Source organism: Aulonocara stuartgranti (assembly GCF_965226115.1).
Source record: "Aulonocara stuartgranti genome assembly, chromosome: 5".
Lineage (NCBI taxonomy): Eukaryota > Metazoa > Chordata > Actinopteri > Cichliformes > Cichlidae > Aulonocara > Aulonocara stuartgranti.
Window position 1 is genome coordinate 32,699,145 of NC_138943.1, and position 21,624 is coordinate 32,720,768.

General features: G+C 43.2%; 1 protein-coding gene across 8 annotated transcripts in view; it reads left to right on the top strand.

Moving 5' to 3' along the window:
* Positions 1 to 4,590: 4,590 nt before the first annotated feature.
* The window catches only part of chl1b (cell adhesion molecule L1-like b), an 81,838-nt gene continuing 64,804 nt past the window's right edge, over positions 4,591 to 21,624 (top strand). For 2 of the 8 annotated variants that reach the window (XM_082532707.1, XM_082532704.1), the window contains exon 1: positions 4,591 to 5,231. The gene's annotated coding sequence lies outside the window, so the exon portion shown is untranslated. The remainder of the gene's footprint in view (positions 5,232 to 21,624) is intronic. The other 6 variants (XM_082532708.1, XM_082532709.1, XM_082532705.1 and 3 more) reach the window with 5 other exon arrangements.

The window sequence follows — 21,624 nt, forward strand, 5'->3', positions numbered from 1 at the left end:
GGACCCCCTGATGATCCTCTAATCGCCTGAGCCAAGGTGTGAAACTGGGTGTGGGTCCCAATCAGCCAGAGTTTCGGGTGTGTTCATTGTGAAACCTGGCCCCACCTTATCATGTGAATTCCTGAGGTCAGATGGCCCAGGATGTGAGTGGGCGTTAAGGCTTCTGGGAAGGGATCTCAAAACTGGATTATCGATGGCAGACAGTTGGTGTCGTAAACCACCGCCTCTGTTCAAAGATGGTCGCTCACAGTGGACATAGATGGCTTCTTTCACTCCTCTTTCAAACCATCTGTCCTCTCTGTCCAAAATGTGAACATTGGCATCCTCGAAAGAGTGTCCTTTATCCTTAAGATGCAGATGGACTGCTGAGTCTTGTCCTGTGGAGGTGGCTCTTCTGTGTTGTGCCATGCGCTTGTGAAGTGGCTGTTTGGTCTCTCTAATGTAGAGGTCTGAGCATTCCTCGCTGCACTGTACAGCATACACCACATTGTTAAGTCTGTTTTTGACTTAACATTTGACCTTAGAACTGAAGAAGCTTCTCGGATGAGAGGTGAAACGTCTTCAAGTAACTTAAAGAAGTCCAGACGCTTTTCTTTGCAAGCTCCTTTGACTACGATGACCTGGATGACTGAGAACCTTCACAGGCCATTTACCATTTCAATTAAGTACATTTCATTTGACCAGATTCCCTTAGATGGAGTTAAAATATTTTACATTATATTTATGTAATAAAATTACATTTTGGGAAAATCTACATGTTAAAATAAGTTAAACTCCATAATATGGGTAGAATTGTCATTATTGAAATATTTTTTTCTGTTTTTGTCACACTTGATTTGATTCTTCTGTTGTATTTGTTTTGTTTTTATTGATATTAACACCATTAGGATAGGATAAAAATATACTTTAAGTGCAAAAACACAAAAAATTTAAACTGAAATAAACAAACTGACAAAATTTACATCTCAGAGATTCTTTAACTATTCGGATACTGTTGACAGCCTCGGTACTCAAGTATTCTTCAGACTATAATTGAATCGATGCATAGACCCAGACCCCTGCCTGGATGGCTCAATGAAGTCACGAATAATACACAACAAGGCTCTAGCCAAGACTGAACCTGGCTGGGGAGGATTTGTGGGGAAATAAGAATGAATGAGAAATGAGAACTATACCCCCTGTTATTGCTGTATTATTTAGGTGCCCTTGAGTGAGGCGGTGAACATCTAACTGGAAACAGAAAATGGTTGAATGGCTAAAGGGCTGCTTCAAGAAGCCAGCGGCCATACTCGTGCATTTCTTTTTCTAATTAGTGAAGCGTAACAAACAGCAGGTAATGAAACTGGAATAACCATGACACTGAATGTTCCTCTCACTCAAACAGAGAGAGAGAAGGGCCGACATTGTGTTTCTCACAGTGTGGGTAATTAGAATGGATACACATTCACTGTAATTTCTCTCTGCGTGTTACTGTTATAGTATTGTAAGTGTGTACTGTTCTGCTGATGCAGGGTTATGTTATGCTAATTATTCAGGCTGCTAGTTAAATGGAGTAACTGCATCATAGCTAATAGTATCGTCTGCTGTTATAGGCTACGTCCACATGTACACGGGTATTTTTGAAAACGGAGATTTTCCGTTTTAAAAAATAATCCCGTCCATACGTAAACGCAGAAATGAAGGAAAACGCTGCTAGGAACATGCCAAAGCAGCAGGTGGCGATATATTCCTAACCGTGCAGAAATGTTGGCCAATCAGAAGTCTAGAAGCCTCGGTGGGAAAAAGTAAACAAAGCTGGGGCATAGAAGCAGAACCGAGTCGTATGTGTGGAGGGACAGTAACTGTGTGTGTATATGTAAGCATTTAAACACTGCAGAGAGTACAATTAACAGTAACAGTATCGTAGAAATTCATTTCACCGAAACAATAACGCACAGTGTGACGTCAAAAAATGCGCACACCTTTGACGCTGCATTTTCTCCGTTTTTCTCGTCCACACGTAAATGCAAAAACTGAGTTTTCAAAAATATCCACCCTGGCCGGAGTTTTTAAAAATCTCCGTTTTCAGTGACCAAAAACGCCATTTACGTGTGGACGAAAGGTGCAAACGCATAGAAAAATCTGCGTTTTTAAAGATACCCGGGTACGTGTGAACGTAGCCATAATTTTACCTGCATGTTTACATTTTATAGGCCTTATTCATTTAAGGTATGTTGATGAGTAAAGAAATGAAAGTTATCAATAAATATAGTGGAAAAAATGCATTACGCCTTAATTTAAATAAGATGGCTTGACATTCTCCACATGTGCTTTATTTTTAAAGCTGAGCAAAAAAACACTCCTCTTTTACTTATCTGTGCTAACATGGAAATAACCAGCTATGCTGTTTCACTAATCTGACATGAAGCTACATAAAACACAATATGAGAAAACTGTAAACACAGTAGAACAAATATAACTCAGATCTTCTGCACGCCACTGTGAGCTGTTCCAACAAATATAAACTTTGGGGCTGCAAACCCAGAACTTCTTTGACATGCCCCTTTGGAGTCATGCAAGACAATATGAGTCATGTACACTGCTCAAGAAAATGAAAGGAACACTTGTTAATCAGAGTACTGCATCAAGTCAGTGAAACAGCTCAGGTATTGATTTGGTCAGTTAAGTAGCAAAGGGGGGTTGTTAATCAGTTTCAGCTGCTTTGGTGTTAATAAAATGAACAACAACCTTTAATTAATTTTGTTCTTTTGTAAGGTGACCTTGGGTTTTTGAAAAGGCACCCTCAAAGAAAATTTATTATTATTATTATTATTATTATTATTATTATTATTAACAACAGGTGCACTACAAGGGCAACCCCCAAAACCTCTGACATTTTCCCTGATTGACATCTTTTCTGATTGTGTTTTCACTGGATTTGAATTTGACTAGGATCAGTGTCAGTACTAACACGAGGTGATGTCTGGACCCCACAGTGGTTGTGGAGGTACTCCAGCTCCTCCTGGATGGCACATCAATACATGCCATAGCCAGAAGGTTTGCTGTGTCTCCCGGCACAGTTTCAAGGGCGTGGGGGAGATTTCAGAAGGCAGACAGTTACTCTAGGAGAGCTGGCCGTAGAAGGTCCTTAACCCATCAACAGGACCAGTATCTGCCCCTTTGTGCAAGGAGGAACAGGATGAGCACTGCCAGAGCTACAAAAAGACCTCCAGCAGGAGACTGGTGTGAATGTCTCTGACCAAACAATTAGAAACAGGCTTCATGAGTATGGGCCCATCGTCCATTAGTGGGCACTGTGCTCACTGCCTAGCACTGTGGAGACTGAGGTCCATTACTGGCACCCTTTGCTTTTTACAAATGAGAGCAGGTTCACCCTGAGCACATGTAACAGATGTGAAAAGGTCTGGAGAAGCCATGGAGATCCTTGGAGGGACACATAGACCTCCATGTATAGGCAATGGCACCACGACTGCCATTATTTATTAGGAGGAAATCCTTGGACCCATTGTCAGACCCTTCTCTGGTGCAGTGGGTCCTGGGTTCTTCCTGGTGCATGGTAATGCCTGGCCTCAGGCATTACCTGCCTGGATGAAGGAATTGAAACCATTGACTGAACCCCATGCGCGCCTCACATAAGTCCAATAGGATGTACATACAAGCATATGGAGGCCATACAAACTACTCTGTTGCTGCAATAAAATTTTGACAAAATAAATCGCATCATTGTTCCACTTTTTCTTTAAATTCCACCCTGATAGTTTTTATTTTCATCAAACAGTGTGGTATCCTTTTGTTCCTAACACAATTAGCCTGTCCTTATCAGTATATGTATATCAGTATATCTGTCTCTCCTGTGCTGGGTCTGGAAGACAGGTTTTTGATAGATAGTGGTGGGGATGGGCTCTAGTCTCAGTAGTATTAGGATGACCAGGTGTCCCACTATATATGGGACTACAGAGCATTTCAATTCCTCATTTCTTCTTCCACATACTGAGGCAATGTAATCAATTTTTAAATTTGTTTTACCTGTGTGGCTATGCAGGTTAACTGATCACCACTTTGTGCTGTCCCAAATATTGCAAGGCACCACAAAATCATAAAGCATGCAGATTTTAGCAGAACTGCACAGATGCGACTACGAGGAAAATGAAACCAAGCTACAACAAAGATGACTTATGACCGGGCGAAGTCAGTGGAAGATGATTTTCAGACCTTTTCCCTTTTTACCCAGAGTTATTTTTCAATTTCACACAGGCACAGTATAACAGAGCACAGCTGAGTCTCACATATTACGTTATAGATATTAAAATTTCAGACTTCCTCTTAGCATAGGTGATGTATCATATAGTCAGAACTCAGTTTGATGGTATTTTTTTCCAGGGAAAAAAAATCTATATTTTAATTGTAATTACTATTATTTTCAGTATTTGATATCATAAAAATTATAATGTTATTAAAATGCGATGTACTTTTTTCAAATAAATTCAAATAAAAACAATTCAAATTATTGCAATTTTGTAAATCTCGTGTGTTTAGACCATTCAGGCTCAGCAAGACAAACAGAATTCCTGTGAAATTACAAAAGTACATTTTCAAATAAATAACACCTGCAAGGAACTCCATAAACAGGACAGGCACAAACAGGGATTTACATCCAATGAAGGACAATTTAAATGTTTCCCTCTCATTCATATTTGAACAGCATCCCCACCAGAAGAGTTCAGTGTCCCTCTCTCCTCCTCCTCCTCCTTCTCCCATTATAAAACCTGCTCACTCCGAGTCTTGGGAATAATGTCTGTCACCGTTTGGGGGGCTGGGGAGAGCTTTAACCCGGTCACAACGTGGGGAAGTTGCGCACGGGTTCTTCTGCGTTGCCATGGGTTTTTTGTGAAACCTATTGAGTACGATAGGGTCCCTTCTTTTCTTTGAGTCTGTCATTGTGGAGGTGGAGGAGAAGGAGGAGGAAACCGCTATTACTTTTTTACCCTTTTTACAGAGGCGCAGAGAGGAGGAGGAGGAAGAAGAGGAGAGGGGAGCAATAGTAGCATCCAAAGGAGGAGGACGAGGAAGAGGAGAAGAGGAGGAGGAGGGGTGGTACTCCGCTACACACCAACTGCGAGGCACGGCGGCAGCGTTACGTTGACAGTTAACACTCCCTCTGCCTTCTTCCTCCAGCGGTGGACACAATTCAACTTTGTGAACGGCTGTCTGGACATGAGTAGCACCTGAAGGTGAGTTCTTTTTAAAAAAAATTCTTCTTTTTTCACTTTGCTTCGAAAAGCAAATCGCGTTTTTCCCCTCCTTTGACTTTTTAGTTGTGACACTTGTTAGAAATGTTTGCTAGCTTGCGCACGCGGAGCTCCCCGGTTGTTATAGTGATATACAGCAGATACCTGCACGGGCTCTATATGGCAGGTGCTTGGAAATGCCAGTTTAAAGAAGAAGAAGAAGTAGAGGAAGGAAATAAAGAAAGAAGGCAAATGTAGGAAAAGATGGATTTGGGATGGAATTGGGAAGTGTTGTCACGACTGCTTTGGGAGAATGTTTCATGAGTGGAATAATAACTACAGGTGCAGTTTAGAGTAATAGAAATGGTGTTGCTAGCTACCTTTGCTTCAGCCCCTTTTTAAATCACGTCCGTTGTATGCCGAGAGAGAGAGTTACTGCTTGTGAATTAATGCCTTTCTTATTTGTATGACAGCCTGAGGTAAAAAAAAAAAATTCACTGGAGATCACACACACACACACACACACACACACACACACACACACACACACACACACACCATCCTTCTTATTTACCACTACACTGGCCATAACACAGGGCTGATCTGAGCCTGCATATCACTGGCTTGCATGCTGAGTGCTGAACTGCAGAAGGGAATCACACCTTGTCACCCAGCATGGTGAATCTCATTCTTAGAGGGCAAAAAAGTGCTTTTGCATGTGATATGAGAGTCATTTGCCTGGTATGTGGAGTAGGAATAAAGGTGCATGTGCTCTGAAGTGTAGACTTGAATGCAGAGGACCTGTACAGAAGGTTAACTGGTGTCACATTGGACATTCAAACTCTGTAAAAGGCTGTAGAAAACGAAATAAAATAAAACACCCTAGGTTTCTCTAATCTCGTTCTGCTCTTACGGGAAGTGGCTCCTCATTACGTGCGTTAGATATGTGATGCGTGATTGGCATAACTGATTAGACTTTAATCTGTGCGATTAAAATCACATTACAGTCACATTTTAAACCAAGGGCAGTCGTTGCTTGTGTGCCTCATTGTGTTTGCTGCACGTATGAACCGACTGTGTCTCACGTGGCGGGTATGAGGATTCCCTTAGTGTGAATATTTACGAGGTATGCAAATGTACTAAACTCCTGTGTGGAAGTGCAGCGATTTCAAATGTAGTGTTGTTTTCTGGGTCCCCCCCACCCTTGTAGATGATGCCTTTGAGGGAATCCCAGGAAACAGAACTGTTCCGTAGCTTACCCATAATTTGATATTTTTAATTCCTTTTGATCGTTGTCTTGTATTGTTCGCAGAACAGTCGATGCAACCCATATTGTCTGCACATTTGTAATGAAAAAAGGAAAAAAACAACAACCATGCACACTAAACACTGCCACTTTTGTTTGTTTTCGGGGTGCTGCTACTTCTTATCCTGGTCCCGTTGCTTAGTGTTCAACGCAAAGACCTTGTGAAGGTCAAACTGCCATTAGTGAGTTTAATCAAATCCAGCTGCAGATCCTATTCATGCTGCCCACCCCCCTTCATCCCAGCACATAGCTTCTCCGGTGTTCTCACACATCAGGTAAGTTGTCTAAATTTCATTTCTAGGCCAAAGACAAGAGGCTCTAATGGCACTTGTCATCACACGTGGTTTCCCCCCTCAGCTTCTCTGTATTCAGGGCAGTGGTGCTTTGTGTCCAGAAGTAGGTCGAATGCTTCTCACCAAACAATTTGAACGATCGCCAGTAATTGGACAAGCAAAGTGTCGACCATCTCCCAGCCGGTCCATGTCAGCCAGCGCCCCCCACCAGCCCCTGCCATCCTGTCTCCGCACCACTTAATATTCAGCTCCAACCTGGCACATTTCATGGAGCTTTTTCATCCTTTTAATCATTTTGATTGCTAAATGTAGCAAACAGAACATCCTTTGTGGCCGCAGACGGGCTCATTCTTAAAACGGCCTTGCAAGCTCAGCTGACTGAGTGTTTACAATGCAGTTTCCGCAAAACTGTTTAAATAAAACTTCCACCTGCACATCAGTGCTTGGTATTGCACAGGAACACCTGAGCTTCCAACTTTGTTGTGTTTGTCATCGGATTTTGCTCAAACTGGCAGTGCCATTAAAGGCAGGAAGTGCATTGAAAACATGAAAGACAAGAGACAAGCTATGATTTTTGTCTTTACCTGTTCATACAGGTGTGTGTTTGCCTTGGAGCTGAAATGTTTGCACTGATGGCATGTGTGTGTCTGTGTGTATGCATGTTGTATCGTCCTGTGTACAGCGGGAGGGAAATGAGGGGGCTGAGAGTTAAAAGGGGAAAGAAACTGAGAGTCCTTTCTTTTGTACCCAGGCCGTATTCACCTGGCCTTTATAGAGCAGACTGAAACAAGCCGAGATGCTGTGTGTGACTGAGGCGAATCAGCCTTTATTTCAAATATTTGATCCAAAAAGAGTTTTGACTCTGACACATTCTTTCACATAATCTTTGCTTTTTAAGCACTCTGAAGTGTTTACCTGTGTCTCATCCATGCAGTCTGCAGTAGATGCATTTCACCAGCATCAGAGCTGTAATTTTGGGCTGTAATTCAGTCCTGTCGGATGGAATCTGGAGTATCAGATGGCTGTAAGAGATTAGTGAAAGCAGCCTGACAGCAGCGAGCAGGAGTGAATAGCTGTATCAGACTAATTGTCCATTTTAGCTGCCCTTTTATCACCCTATCTAGAATGTGTTGCTAGTCGAGATGCAAAACAAAAAAAGTGCCTGTTGGAACAAGTACGATGCAAAGGGAAAACCCAAAGTCTGATAACAACAAGCATTACAATGATATACCTGGCGGCGTTAAGATGTTCAAATATGTTTTCCCGGAAGAGGCTGGCAGACGTGTAGAGAAGGTGTGGAGCCTAGCAAGTACCCAGGCCCTAATTGAGGTTCAGCTCAGGCTCCACCACTACAAGCAATTACACTGACGACTTGTGCTCCCTGTGCTTCAGGCAGAGTTGAGAGTGCTGCAGCATAGCCGTACCTGAGCCCTGCTCTTTCATGTTTGTCACTGATGACAGCCAGAAAGGCACATTCCAGCCAGTAAGTTCTGGAAATGTGTCTGGTTACATGAAATATTCATTTCCTTTTCCTGCTCTCCAGCAATGTGCGTATTTATTTACCAGATTTTCTTTTTTATGATTCCCACGATTGGCTCAGAGAGGAGATGTAGGGGGGAGGAGGGCTTGAATTCTTATTATTTTTCCCCCTCCATGCAGCCTCCGATGGGGGATGAAGGTGAAAAGATAAGAGGTGCTGATCATCAGAATCAAGGTTTATTTCTTATTTAACAGGCCACTGCATCATCAGGACCAGTGGGCGAACATGATCAATGCCTTCTCGCACTGCACGGACAATTAATCAGGAAACACTGAAGGACAAACCCGTAGAGAGGTCAATGTTATCTTGAATGTTCAGTTCTACTTTTTTCTTTTTTGTGTGCAAAAGAAGTGAATAAGAGGGCGGGAGCAGGCGATGTGCTTCAGGCTCATCCCTGTCTGGAGGTTCAGTTTGGCCCGTCATTGCTCCTTTTTTCTGTGCTGCCGAGGCTGTTTTCTCACAAATGGAACATTTTACCCAGACATTGTTATTTGCTGCCAGCCCCAGAGCTTGCAGTGCTTTCATATCTTTCATAGTGTTTTCTGTTTACATGCCATAATTCAGAAAAAATGTCCCATCATTGTTATGTACAAGCGTTTACACGCATCTTTCATTTGTATTGTTATTATCCTCACCTCCAGGCTGTTTGTCAGTGTGCTTTTCATGGGAATTTCTTTTCCTTCTCTGCTGGAATCAGAGCAAAGACAGCGTCATGTAGTGTTCTTCTGTGTCGTCTGGCTTCACAATTGTAATTTTTATGTTGAATTAATCAACTTAGATTAGGCTCACATGAAAACCATGGCCAGTAATGAGAACCAGTAAAGAGGATGTTTTACGAGAGGAATTCTAATCCTAATGTGCATTGCTGTCAGCTCTAAACTAATTTTTCCAATCTCATTGTCCTGTTTTTTTTTTGCATGCCTGCTCAGAATTTTAGTGTCGCCTCTGGATCATGGGGTACATATCCATGCAAATTCAATGTTTATGTTAAAAACCTTGGCGAAAAGGGCAACACAACCATAAGATTCTCCAAGGAACAACGAACATGACAGATATGCCTCAAATAGCAAGAAGTTATTGCCCTTAAGTCAGTGAGAGTCAGGGATGATTTCCATTTCAATTGCAGTCTCAATTTGGGATAAGTCATGCATACAGAGGTAAGACGAACAAAGAGCTTAGGAATAAAAGTGACAAATGAAGAGAATGGAACAGAAGAGCCTGGTATCATTGGCTTTGTGTCCCATGAAGGGTATTGTGTGGATAAGGTTACAAGGGGACCCTTGGGACATGAAAGTGAAGGGCACCAACGATGAGGAAGGACACGTTTGACAAGCAGGGGACACAGAGGGCATACTGGGCTCAATATGAAACACACCTCAGACTATGATTCTGTGACTCGTGTCAGTAAATTTGTTGGGGTTATCTCTCAAAATTGCTTGTGTTGTCTAAAGAAAAGTCCCCAGAACTTTATTCGGTTTATAGTCATATAAAACAAAGCAGCAGATCCTCACGTTTTGATACGCTGACAGTAAAAATCCATAATAAATCTATGATGAAGGATTATGAAAACAAAAACCCTACAGTATTATATGAATCATGCAATCCGATTGTTCAGTCTGACGTCACTAGCCGTGTCTGGGCCTAAACTCTGCTGCAGGTCCATATATCAAACGATCACTATGGCATTACTGAGAGTTGAAAAACTGTCTAAAGTCTTTCATCTTTAATAAAATGATCAGCGTTCTGCTCTACCAGGTGTAACAATTGAGTTTAACATCCAGGCATCCATGAAAACGGAATTTATGACATTTAACGGAGTTAGAAGTTAGCAGGAAGTTAGCTCGCTAGCTTCTATCTAAATACAATATAGCATGTCCTGACTGCGGGGTTTTGGAAACAAATTAAAACGTACAGCTCTGCTATCACTTCCAGCATAAATGAAGACAGAAAACTAAACAGCAGTGACGTTTGTAGGGTTACTGAAGTTTGGCTAGCTGGTGTTTAATGATGTGCTACGTGACCGCTAGCGACACAGCTATGTTAGCATAATATAAACAAGCTAACTTTTTTTCCACTCGATAAAAGTTAACGTGAGTGTTCTCGGTGGTCAGGAACAAATGTAATCGCATGGCAGGATGCTGTAAAAGGACCAAACTTCAGCCAGGAGAACAACTGAGATAATCCATCCACAATACGAGGTTAGTCATTCATATACTGCTGCATGGGCTGGGCTGTAGCTACATCCTAAGGTTTTAAAAACTGAGCTTAAATAAATGATTAGCGGTAATAAAAGCCGAGGGAGGTCAACAGGGATCACTGACTGTTTTAGGAGCTTTTTGAGATCAAATAGAAGAAAATACATAATATTAAACATGTTAACAACACAAAAGCCATATTAAACGCAGACTACTTTAGACCTGGAAGTAGGATTCGTCACGTCATCACTGAACAACCGGATTAAGACGAATATTACTTTCATATTTTTCTCCATCACAATACTGAAGCATCCTCCCCATGTAATCCTTCGATAACACTTATGTTCTATTTAGTGAGATTTCGATTTTTTCTACTTCCTTTGTGTTGTATCCAATGTTTTGTCTACTGTTGCAGCTTTTCTCTATTCGCCTGTGTTTTCTTCAGTACATTTGACCTTTCAAGGTCACCATATGCTAATACATCTGGGGTTAGGGTAGGTTGAGGATTTGGCTAATGCCCACACATTTTCACCTATTTGGAAAACATTTTAGAGAAAAATATGAATGGCAATCAAAGTCATTCAGCACAGCCTAGTTTGCTTTGTTAAATTAAGCCGTATCTTTAAACAAATAGAGGGTCAGTTTCTTTTGCTGTGCCCCAAATTCTGTCTGCATATTCAGGAAAAATCCAATATTTCATGTAGTACTGTAGAAATTGTAAAGGAGGTCTCTTTAAAAGTATGTGTTTGTTTGACAGGGTGTACTGTGAGGGCAGCAGTGCTGTATTTCCAGATGCTTCCCCTGGGACCTCATTACATTGTGTGGGGCTCTGTTGGGTACTGTAAGTGGACTGTTGGGAGTCCCAAGCCGGTGCAGCCCCATGTATGATGATTTGGTGTGAACATACAATACAGTGTCTGCTCTGCATATTAAGAGCCTATTTACTGGCCCATTGGGGCCTGGAGTCAAGCACAGTAGCATCATCCAAATGGAAGATTAGAGAGCAGATCAGGCACGATTAGAATCGTGGAATAAAGAGGCAGGGCTGCGTGGTCAATTTTCTAAGTGGGCTAACACACGAGCAAAGACTTTAATCCTTTTCTGTTTTCTGTTGCACCATTTAATTTGGTCTATTTTTCCAAATTGCCATTTGGGTCGGTTCAAAGGTGGGGAATGTCCCAGCTGTTTCATACTGACATGGATACAATATTTCATATATATTTTCACATTTTAAAAATCTGATGAGGCATATGCTGTGGTGGTTCTTTTTGTGTTGACTTCTTAATACTAATTCATGTTTTCTGCAGTTTTTGAAGGTTGTGATATTTCTAAAAGTCTTTGCAGTTGCCCTTCAGGGTGTTACACAGAGAGCCAAAACTCAGCATGTCTATTTCTTAATGCACTCTCCCCACAGATAGAGCAAATGATGAAAAAGAATCTTGCCAAGCTGGTACGGGTCCAAATTAATTCATCAGCTTGGGGGAGCTCCGAACTCCATTTTTACAAGTGTGACCCACAGACCTCAAGCTACGAACTGCAGACCTCCTTGACCTCATTATTTTTAAAGCTCCAGATTGTTGAGGGTAGAAACCAAATGTGCTTCTTACAGAGCACATTTTTATGGCCGCGTATTGGATTGCAAACGATCTCACTTTATAACGTTTTCTGTAGCTTACAGTGGAGTTCTAACGAGTATCAAGGGGAGGTTTTTTGCTGATAAAGTAAGACCAGTCACTGGGACTCATTCTGTTTAGGTGTAGCTATTAGAATGTTTAGACATAAAATAGCTTGGTGCTAAATTACTAAACATTTTAGTCACAAATTGACTCATTTGGAGACATAAGAGGGCAGTGGTAGGGGTAAGTACAGTTTAATTGCATTAGCTAATCAGTGTTATGCAGACTTTCCTAAACACAGCTACAAGAGTGTAGCGCTCATTATGAAATGCCAACCAGATTAGCAGCCACTATAATTGGAAGTGTTTTCTTTTTAGAAAATGGTATGCAAACACTTTAATGTTGAAGTTGGGATCTCTTTGTAGACAGTAGAGGTGGTAGATAAGACTATTGGGTAACTTTAGGATCAGAGTGAATTTTTAGGGAATGTTGGACATTGTTTATTTGAACCTTTATTTCTTATTTGTGCCATAGTTGAAAATATTCACAAATATTACATTTTCCACAGTTAGTTGTATCCAAAACGCTCCATACAAGGCTTTCAGATCTTTTTCTTCAAATAGCATCCATGGTTCATAGAAATGCAGCTGCAGGATCTATCCTTTGTGCACTGGCTGTTGTTCGAACTGCACTTTTTCAAACACAGAAAGGCAAACATAAAATATTGGTATGGAACTTTTACATTAAAAGCAAAATGCACAACAGAAGAAGGAAAATTCGAATTACATCCTTCTGTCACAGAGGAAATACATGATTAACAGCCACATGGTAATTCACAGTGATGAACTGCAGATGTATTTGAAAAGGAAGCAGATGTTTGCCTCAGATTAATGCTGATGTTGAGAGGAACAAATACTTTACAGATAAAAACATTGCCCTGCAGTTAGAGCTGGGCGATATGAGATTTTTTCATATCACGATATGTTTTTTTCATTTCATGCGATAACGATATCTATCACGATATAAGCCAAATAACTATATTTGTAAGATTTAAATGTGCCGTTGCTCACAAGTAAAATGTGAAATAGTCAGCAGCTTGTTTTTATTTAAATATTTATTTCCCATAATAAGTTCAACAGGGTAGATGTACTTAAGGAACATGAGACTTTTTCAGATAAATAAAGGCAAATATTGCAAACTACACAAAAGGCAGCCGCTAAAGCGTTTAAGTTTCAAAATAGAACAAACGAAACAGACTAAATTGTCAATTCCACTTAGAAACAAAATATTAATTCTAAAAATAAATCTTAGTTTGTTTTACAGAAGAACAGACAAAACTGACTAACTTTTGTCAATATCAAATAAACTGAGAACTAAAAGGAAATTCTCAATCTCTCCTTGTTGTATAGCTGAGCTTTTCAAACAGTTTTAACAGTTACTTTAGTCTGACAAAAGCCGAATGACGAATTAGCGCTTCCAGTCAGAGACTGAGGCTACGTCCACACGTACACGGGTATTTTTGAAAACGGAGATTTTCCGTTTCCGTTTTAAAAAATAATCCCGTCTACACATAAAGGCAGAAATGAAGGAAAACGCTGCTATGAACATGCCAAAGCAGCAGGTAGCGCTAGATTCCTAACCGTGCAGAAATGTTGGCCAATCAGAAGTCTAGAAGCCTCGGTGGGAAAAAGTAAACAAAGCTGGGGCATAGAAGCAGAACCGAGTCGTATGTGTGGACGGACAGTAACTGTGTGTATATGTAAGCATTTAAACACTGCAGAGAGTAGAATTAACAGTAACACTATTGTAGAAATTCATTTCACCGAAACAATAACGTGGCGCACAGTGTGACGCATGCACCAGTTTATTGTATTTCCAGACTTGCTTTCGGCACAATTTACAGTGCACGCTACTCTGTTTTTTGTCAGACTTGAAATAGCCGAAATACCTTCACACTACGGAACTTCTATGGCTCTTCCGTTTGACAATCTCTCCGGCATTGGAACCGTCATCTGTTTTCTCTTCGGTCACGCTCGGTTGATTTTTCTAGTCGGCGCACTCATTTCCTCGATTACGCGCTGCTTCCCAAACAAACACACGTGCGGCTTGGCACTTGTGCTGTACGTAACAAGTCACGCGACGTGACGCTGCGGCTGTGATTGGTTCGGCTCTGCGCTACTTAATTTGGATTGGCTGACCTTTTTTTTTTTTTTTTTTTTTTTTTAAGAGGACAAGAGCGGCGAGGTCTATCGCGATAGCTTAATTTCTCTATCGAGTAAAAGTTATATCGCGATACATATCGTTATCGTTCTATCGCCCAGCTCTACCTGCAGTCTAGTAATTAGCTCTTATTGCTTGCCTGCTTACATTCATCAGTGCAGAATCCCTTATCTAGGGTTGCACTTGTATCACTCTACCTACCAAATAGTTATAGGTAGACTTTAATCCTAACCTTGATTAGAAGAGATTGAAAAGAGGTGACAAAAATGTCAGTGCAACACTAGCAATCTGGGCAAAATCTGCTTAGTTTTTATTGCCTTCTGTCAGGTTTTTCAGCTCTATCAAAATTCTGTGTATAAGCAAACCGCATGTCTTTTCACTGTGAGTGCTTTGCCAATTTGAAATGGCTTAAAGGCTTGAAAGATTGGCTTAGAGAAACAAAAACAGATCAATAGAGGTGATCCTCGAGAAACCTTGCTTTGATATCCTTGGCTTCAGCCTGGAAATGCTCCCATCAGTCTTCATGCGACATGCAACACAGGTTTTTCTTTTTTTGTCTTTCCTCCGGCTTTCAGCTGACCCTTTTGCTTTGTAGCCGCAGGCAGCATGTCAGCTTTGCCGGTGAGAACATCTGGGTGGTCTTCAGTTGTAAGATTCACCACCACCACCACCACCACAACTCCTTAAGGCACACTACTGCTGGCACTTTGTTGTCTTAAACATTAACATTTGCATTTAAATTGACTTCATGCCGCCGTGATTTATTTCCTTGAGAGAGTGACAGAGTTTTGTCGACGGCTTTGCCTCTAATTCTCTCGCATCTGCCAAAAGCATGATAACTGAGGTGGGATTATTATTGAAAGGAATTGCGGTCATAACTTTGTTTCGTAGTGTAGCATAGCCACACACCAGCCACAGACCACTTGCATCTCACAAATTCTTTTAAAACTGCAGATTAAATTCTAGCCAGCCATGCTTGACGGTTTTTCTCATGAATTAATTGTAGTGAAGAAAAAAACATTTCTTCACATTGCTGTGAAAATTGAACTTGGAACGTTCCTATGAATTTGTTAGATCTCTAAAAGTAATGTAAAACTCTGTTGGATAGAGCTTTGCAACTATACAGGTCTTGCTTGGCTCAACTTAGCAGAATGACAGGATGTTCGTGCCGATATTTTGCATGCGTGTCTGTGCTAAAATGTTTTTTTATCCCCTGTTATTACCGCTGTCACTAAAGGGGAATAACACCTGTTTAGCACGTCCCGCCTTAAAAAAACATTTTATGACTCTCAAGCTCTTTCAAAGCATGTTGTCACCTCTATGATTCATCCACCTTGTAAAAATACTCCAACAAGAAATTGCCAGCTCTGCAGGGGTCATGATAATTCACAGGCCCACGTTGCTCACAGAGTGACAGCTTGACACAAGAAAGCGAGTATAATTGACACTATTGGCCTTGAGGTCTGTCAGTTTTTTGACAGTTGATGAGTCCACATGCGTCTTTCCTTCCACTATCCAGAGCAAATTAATAGCTCCTGTTCTTAAACCATTTTACACCTCAGTAATCCCTTTCTAAAAGCTGCTTTGCCCAGCTGAGCCACAGTTTGTGCCCCGTGTCACGGATTTGCGATTATCCTTTTCCAAAGTGTGAATCATAGGTGCAAACACACCCTGGTGAAAGAGGATCCACGAGTCAGATTCTCCCAAGGTGCGTGTTCATGTCTTCTTGTTGAACCAGTGCTATATAAGGCCCCTGGGTTCTCCTGCGTGGTGTTACTCACCTGCCGTTGGAACATTTGGATCATGTCCCTGGGCAATGAGCAGCCCTCAGTCTCCCATTTGCAGCCAAACCAAAGTTACAGATGGCTGCGCTGCTTCCTGTGGTTCGCCAGTGGCTGAGGTGTGGAGAATTTGAAGGTTGCAGTCAGGTCTTTCTCTGCTGTTCAAATGTCATTACTGACACACTGAGGTCTCTTTAAAACTTGAGCCGCTCTTTTCCTCCACCACCTGCAGTGAGATGGGGTTTTAGCAGGGGTCCAAAGTGTGCCAGAAGCACTGCTATTAACCCTGTGTATTGTGTCTTTCTATGAAGGGCAGTCTACTGGCAGACTCTTCCCCTCATCATAATAGAACAGACTTCACTCCTTCTGGTGAGGATGGACATAGTTTGCTGGCTTTCAAAGAACCTTCAGGCAGATTTTCGAACAGTGGACGCTCTTTTCTTCCCATTTGCACAATATTTGTTTTTGGACAATGTTTAGGCTGACGCTGCTCGTCCTTGAGATTGGTTCAGCTATCTCCATCATGAAGTAAACAAGCTCTCTCCCCTCATTCACTAGACAACCAGACTGTAAAGAGCTATTCAAGAAAAGAGAGAAAAAAAAACAATGAGTCTTCCCCAGTGTGTGTGGGAGTGTGTCTTAACATCACAAAGAAAGAGTGAGTCTCTAACTTCAGAGGCGTGTTAACATAAAAGCGAAGAGAAGAGGATTTTTTAGTAATCACAGTGGTGCTGTTTTGTTCCTAGAGATGTGAAGTAGCAGTATGGTGAATCTGATGATGATATCAACACGTTTTGAGGAATTCACCATTATTCAAACCTATTTTTTTCCTTATTTTCTCTTAGATATAAAATGGTACAGTGGTGGATGTTTAAAGCTCGGGCTTCAGACTGATGTAAAAGTTTGGTTTCAGACAGCTTTTATACTCTATCTGGCTCTGTGTGGCTGTCTCAGGCACATAGCTCTGATCACAGGAACCCCACCCACCTTTTGTTCATATCTTTTGTTTGTTACAAATGTATCTTCTTCTTCACTTGTGCTTAATTACTTATTACAATATTTGTCTGCACATTGTACACACTTAATGTTGCTGGCATTGGAGGTAATTTAAATTCTCAATGTGGTACTGTAACACAGATGGCAGAACAGCTGCGATTGAATGAATTAGTTAAAAAAAGTAGATAAAATAATTGCCCGGGCCTGGACTGCATCATTTTGTGACTGCATGCTTAGTAGCCCAGAGAGGAAAAACTCTGAATATGTGGTGTGAGTAATGGATATGCATCTAGTGTGTGGTGATTCATATTATATGTAGGTGGAAGAGCATACATTACTGGAAGTGTGACTGTTGCCAGTAATATCGTGTCTTTCTGCCGTCTTGTTTTTCCTTTTTTCTTGTAAATTGTTAAATGGTGTCCAGTCCAGCTGTAGGTGGGGGGGATTCCATTACTGTGCTCTGACCCCACACTGGCTTTGAAAGAAAGCCGAGAGGGGAGGGGGGTTGTTTGTGGTGAAAATGGTTCAAAATGCTTTTCCCCTGCACAGTAGTTGATTTATAAGACTGCATGTCTCCCGTTTCCTGCTGCTTTGTTAAAGCAGAACGTCGGACTATTAAACTGATGGTCTAACATTGCTTTGTCACTGTCAATATTAAGGATGAGGGCTGGGGTTGGTCATGGAGACCCTTCTTTGGGTTTCTTTTTTATTTTTTTATTTTATTTTTATTGGCATATTGAGTAACTGATATTCTAATATTGTGTGACCTTGTAAATATAGTATTTCGTTTTCTATTAATTGATTTTATTTTTCACTTTTCTTCCTTTTTTTTTTTTTTTTTTTTTTTTTTGGCCTGTCCCGTTTGGCTCTTTTGCCATCAGAATTGTTGTCTAAAGGCAAAGAAAGATGCCCAACGGATTTACTTTACCAAACTGACCATCCCAGCCTTGCCGTAATGGTCCATTTGATTCACCTTTTATTGTTTATTTTATTTTCACTTACTGAATACGGGACAGACTTGACTGGGGGAAAGAAGGGGAGAAAGAAAGAGGGAAAGAGAAACAGCTGAGAAGAAGGACGGGGGAGAAGGGCAAAAGACAAAAACCAACAGAACGGGCAGAGAAAAAAAATGCATATATCAATCACCTGGATCACCTGCTGAGAAAGAAAAAAGAAAGCAAGCAGAAGAGAACAAGAGTAATAGAATAAACAACATCACAATGATATATGGGAATATGACAGTAAATACTAAATGTTAAACATTATTGTGCAGCACATAAGATCAACAGAACACAGTGTGCTTTGAGGTAGGAGCCAAAAAGGGTGTAGTTTGTGGGTGTGATCACCCGTGTGTACACCTGTGAGCATGGACGCGCTTGTTTTTTGTTTTTTAAAAGGTTCCTTCATGTAATAATCTGCTAGAGGGTGTGGGGGGGCCACAGCCCCGTCCTCCAGGGCGTGAAGCAGGTGTGGAGGAGATCAAAACTCCAGACATCCAGAGGCCCCCAGAACACAAGAGACCAAGGAAGACCAACAGAGGGGCAGCTGCGCCACTGTCCCGGAAAGAGCTGAGGAGAGTCCCAGATGAGGGCTCACTCAGCAGCCGCGGAGCAGAAGCCAGGGGGAGTTGCAGTGACGCGCCCGTGAGCTCCGCCGGCAGTCAGCTGTGCCTGAGTGACCGAGCCCCAGGCCGAGAGGCCGGGGGCACCCCACCTCCGAAGTGGCCCGAGCGAGCCCCAGGCTCCAGGCCCCGATAAGCGGCCGCCAAGGAGTGAGCCGGTGTGTACCTGGACGCCCATCCCCGGACACAAAGAACCACCAACGCACCGATGTCTGAGGGGGTCCGCCACTGGCAGGGGAAGTGGTGGTAGGGGGAGATAGGCCTCCAAACCTTGGAGGGCCTGAGATGTCCCCAGAGAGGTGGCGCCTGACACCCAACCTGACATATAGACACAGACATACAGGCACACACATATACAAACATCCATTCCCACCCTCATGCTCTCATATGCACTTACTCCACACTCAACCAACGTGGAGACAGACATAAAGAGACGTTGTACACACGATCACACTCCCCAAGCGTACTCTACAAACCGGGTCTAGGTGCCCCCGCCCCTGGAGGGGGGAACTGCACCCAGACCCAGGTGGTGTTTCCCTTTTCCCTGCGGTGGGGGGAGGCAGACCGCCCCGACTCCGCAGCAGCAGGAAGGCTCCACACTCCAGACCGCAGTCGGACGGCCAACTCCTCCTCCTAGTCCTAGCCCCCCTGCTCCAGCAGGTCACAGAGAATGGGGGTGAGAGAAGACTCCAAAACCTCCCTCATTGTAATGTTGATGCATGTGTGTTCTAAGGTGCATTTAAAACCCAGGAGGGCTTGGAGCTACCTGCCAGAGAGCAGCAGGTAAGCGCATGGTCCCTCCTGCTAGCCCTCAATGTCTACGTGTATTTAAAATTGAGAGGTGGGCAACGATGCCAGGGGTGGGGTGTACACCCTGATGGTACTTTGGACTCCGTGTATCGTGCCCACCCCCAAGATCCTATATGTATGTGTAATGAGAGTGTGAGTAATGTGAATGTCTAAGTTGTGGGATAAAATTGAGGCAGAGGCAGCCAGAAGGGGACAGGGGGGGGGGGGGGGGGGTAGCCTCCTCTGCACCCTGGTGACCTACCCCTACTCCAAGGCCCTGGATGTGTGGGTGGTTGTGGTGGAGCGGGAAGAGGGAGGCAGCTGGAGATGGGGAGGGAAGGAAGGGAGGGGCAAGTGACCCCTCCCTGGGGCCAGCTCCCCCGCTGACCCCAGTAGGCACCCCCATACTCCGCGACCCGCCAGGGAAAGGGGGCCCAGGCCCATCCAGACCGGGCCCAGTGCAGCAGCGCCGCCCGGCCCCACAGAGCCCGGGACAGTCCACCCAACCCCACCACAGAGAAAACTGCACCCACCCCACCATCCACTCATCTTCCAGACTACATAAGACAATAAACACCCAGGCTGTATCTCCCCCTCCTGCAGAGGGAGCTCCTGAGGAGAGGAAAGCTCCTGCAAGATGTGACAATCTCCCCCACCAGTTGAAGAGCCCCCCAGGTGGCTCGACGCACCGGCGGCACCCTGCTCCAGGGCTGGGCCCCCATGCACCCACCCGCCCACAACCCCGGCAACACACCAACCAGGACCCAAGCCCCCGAGGCCCGGTCCGGGTCCCAGCCCAGAGACGGAGCGCCCCCAGAACCTCACGCCCATCCCGGACCCACCCAGGGGCAGTCAGGCTACCAGGTCAGTAACCCACGTCCGTCAGCACAGACCCTCCCCTAGCCCCGCTGCACGCAGCCGCGAGGAAACAGTCACCTGAGAGCCAACAGAGCCCCTAACCGGACATGACCGCTACCCCGGGTTGAGCCCCCCAAGGAAGATGCCTCCGGGGAACCCCCCGACGCCCTAAGCCTGTCCCTACCCCCACACCAATCACAACAGTGAAGGCGGGACCAAACTATGACCCCCCCACCCCCACTAGGTGATGGAGCTGATCAAAGGAGCCCAGAGCAATTGATCTGATGTGGTGGCAGAGGCTGTATCAAGACTAATGTAATCTAATAGATAATTTCTATATTGGTTAGAATTAAGATTATTTTTATTTTTCCAGTTCATGAGGACTGTTTTCTTGGCTATGCATAGGGCAGTGAAAACCATATGGGCGATATTCTTTTCTGAAGTGACATTATCTAAGCTGCCCAACAAACACACTAAGGGGGAAGTTGGAATGTTACATTTCAGACACTTCGATAAGTCTTCACATATCTCGCGCCAAAACTTCTGAACTGGTGGACAGAACCAAAGAGCGTGGATATAATTGTCCGGTGAATTGGTTTGGCAGTGTGAGCAGTTGTTGTTTCTTCATTTCTACATGTGTGTTTACCTTTATAAAAGGAGCTCTTTGCATTTGAATGAAGAGAAAGATGAACAATAAAAATGGTTTGATCAAAGGTGTATGTACTTAGGCGGACCAAAAAGGTTTTTTTCCTGAGCCATGTCCTGTCTTGATCCACCTACTACATACACAAGAGCACGTTGGGGGTATTCCTTTCCATTCTGATCAGAGGTAGGAGCTCTGGTGCCCAGAATGCAGAGCACAGCAAGTCCACAGCCATCATCATTAGAGCTACACTGCTGCGGACACTAATGGCTGTCTCCATTCTGCTGCCTCTGCACATTCACGGGGCTCTTCTGAGACTTGAGGGTGTGAACACATGAATTATTTTCCCAGGGAGGAATTCACCATTCCTGTTCCCACTTTAAAGTCTAAGATGTAGAAACCTTAATATAGCCAAGAGCCACCATGAGTGCATTAGTGGTGACGTCCTCTTTCTGCCACCCTTGAATCATCAAAGGGGGCTAATTGGGGAGTTTGTCCTCATTTATATTCATCCAAAGGCTGGAAAAGATGGTGCTGT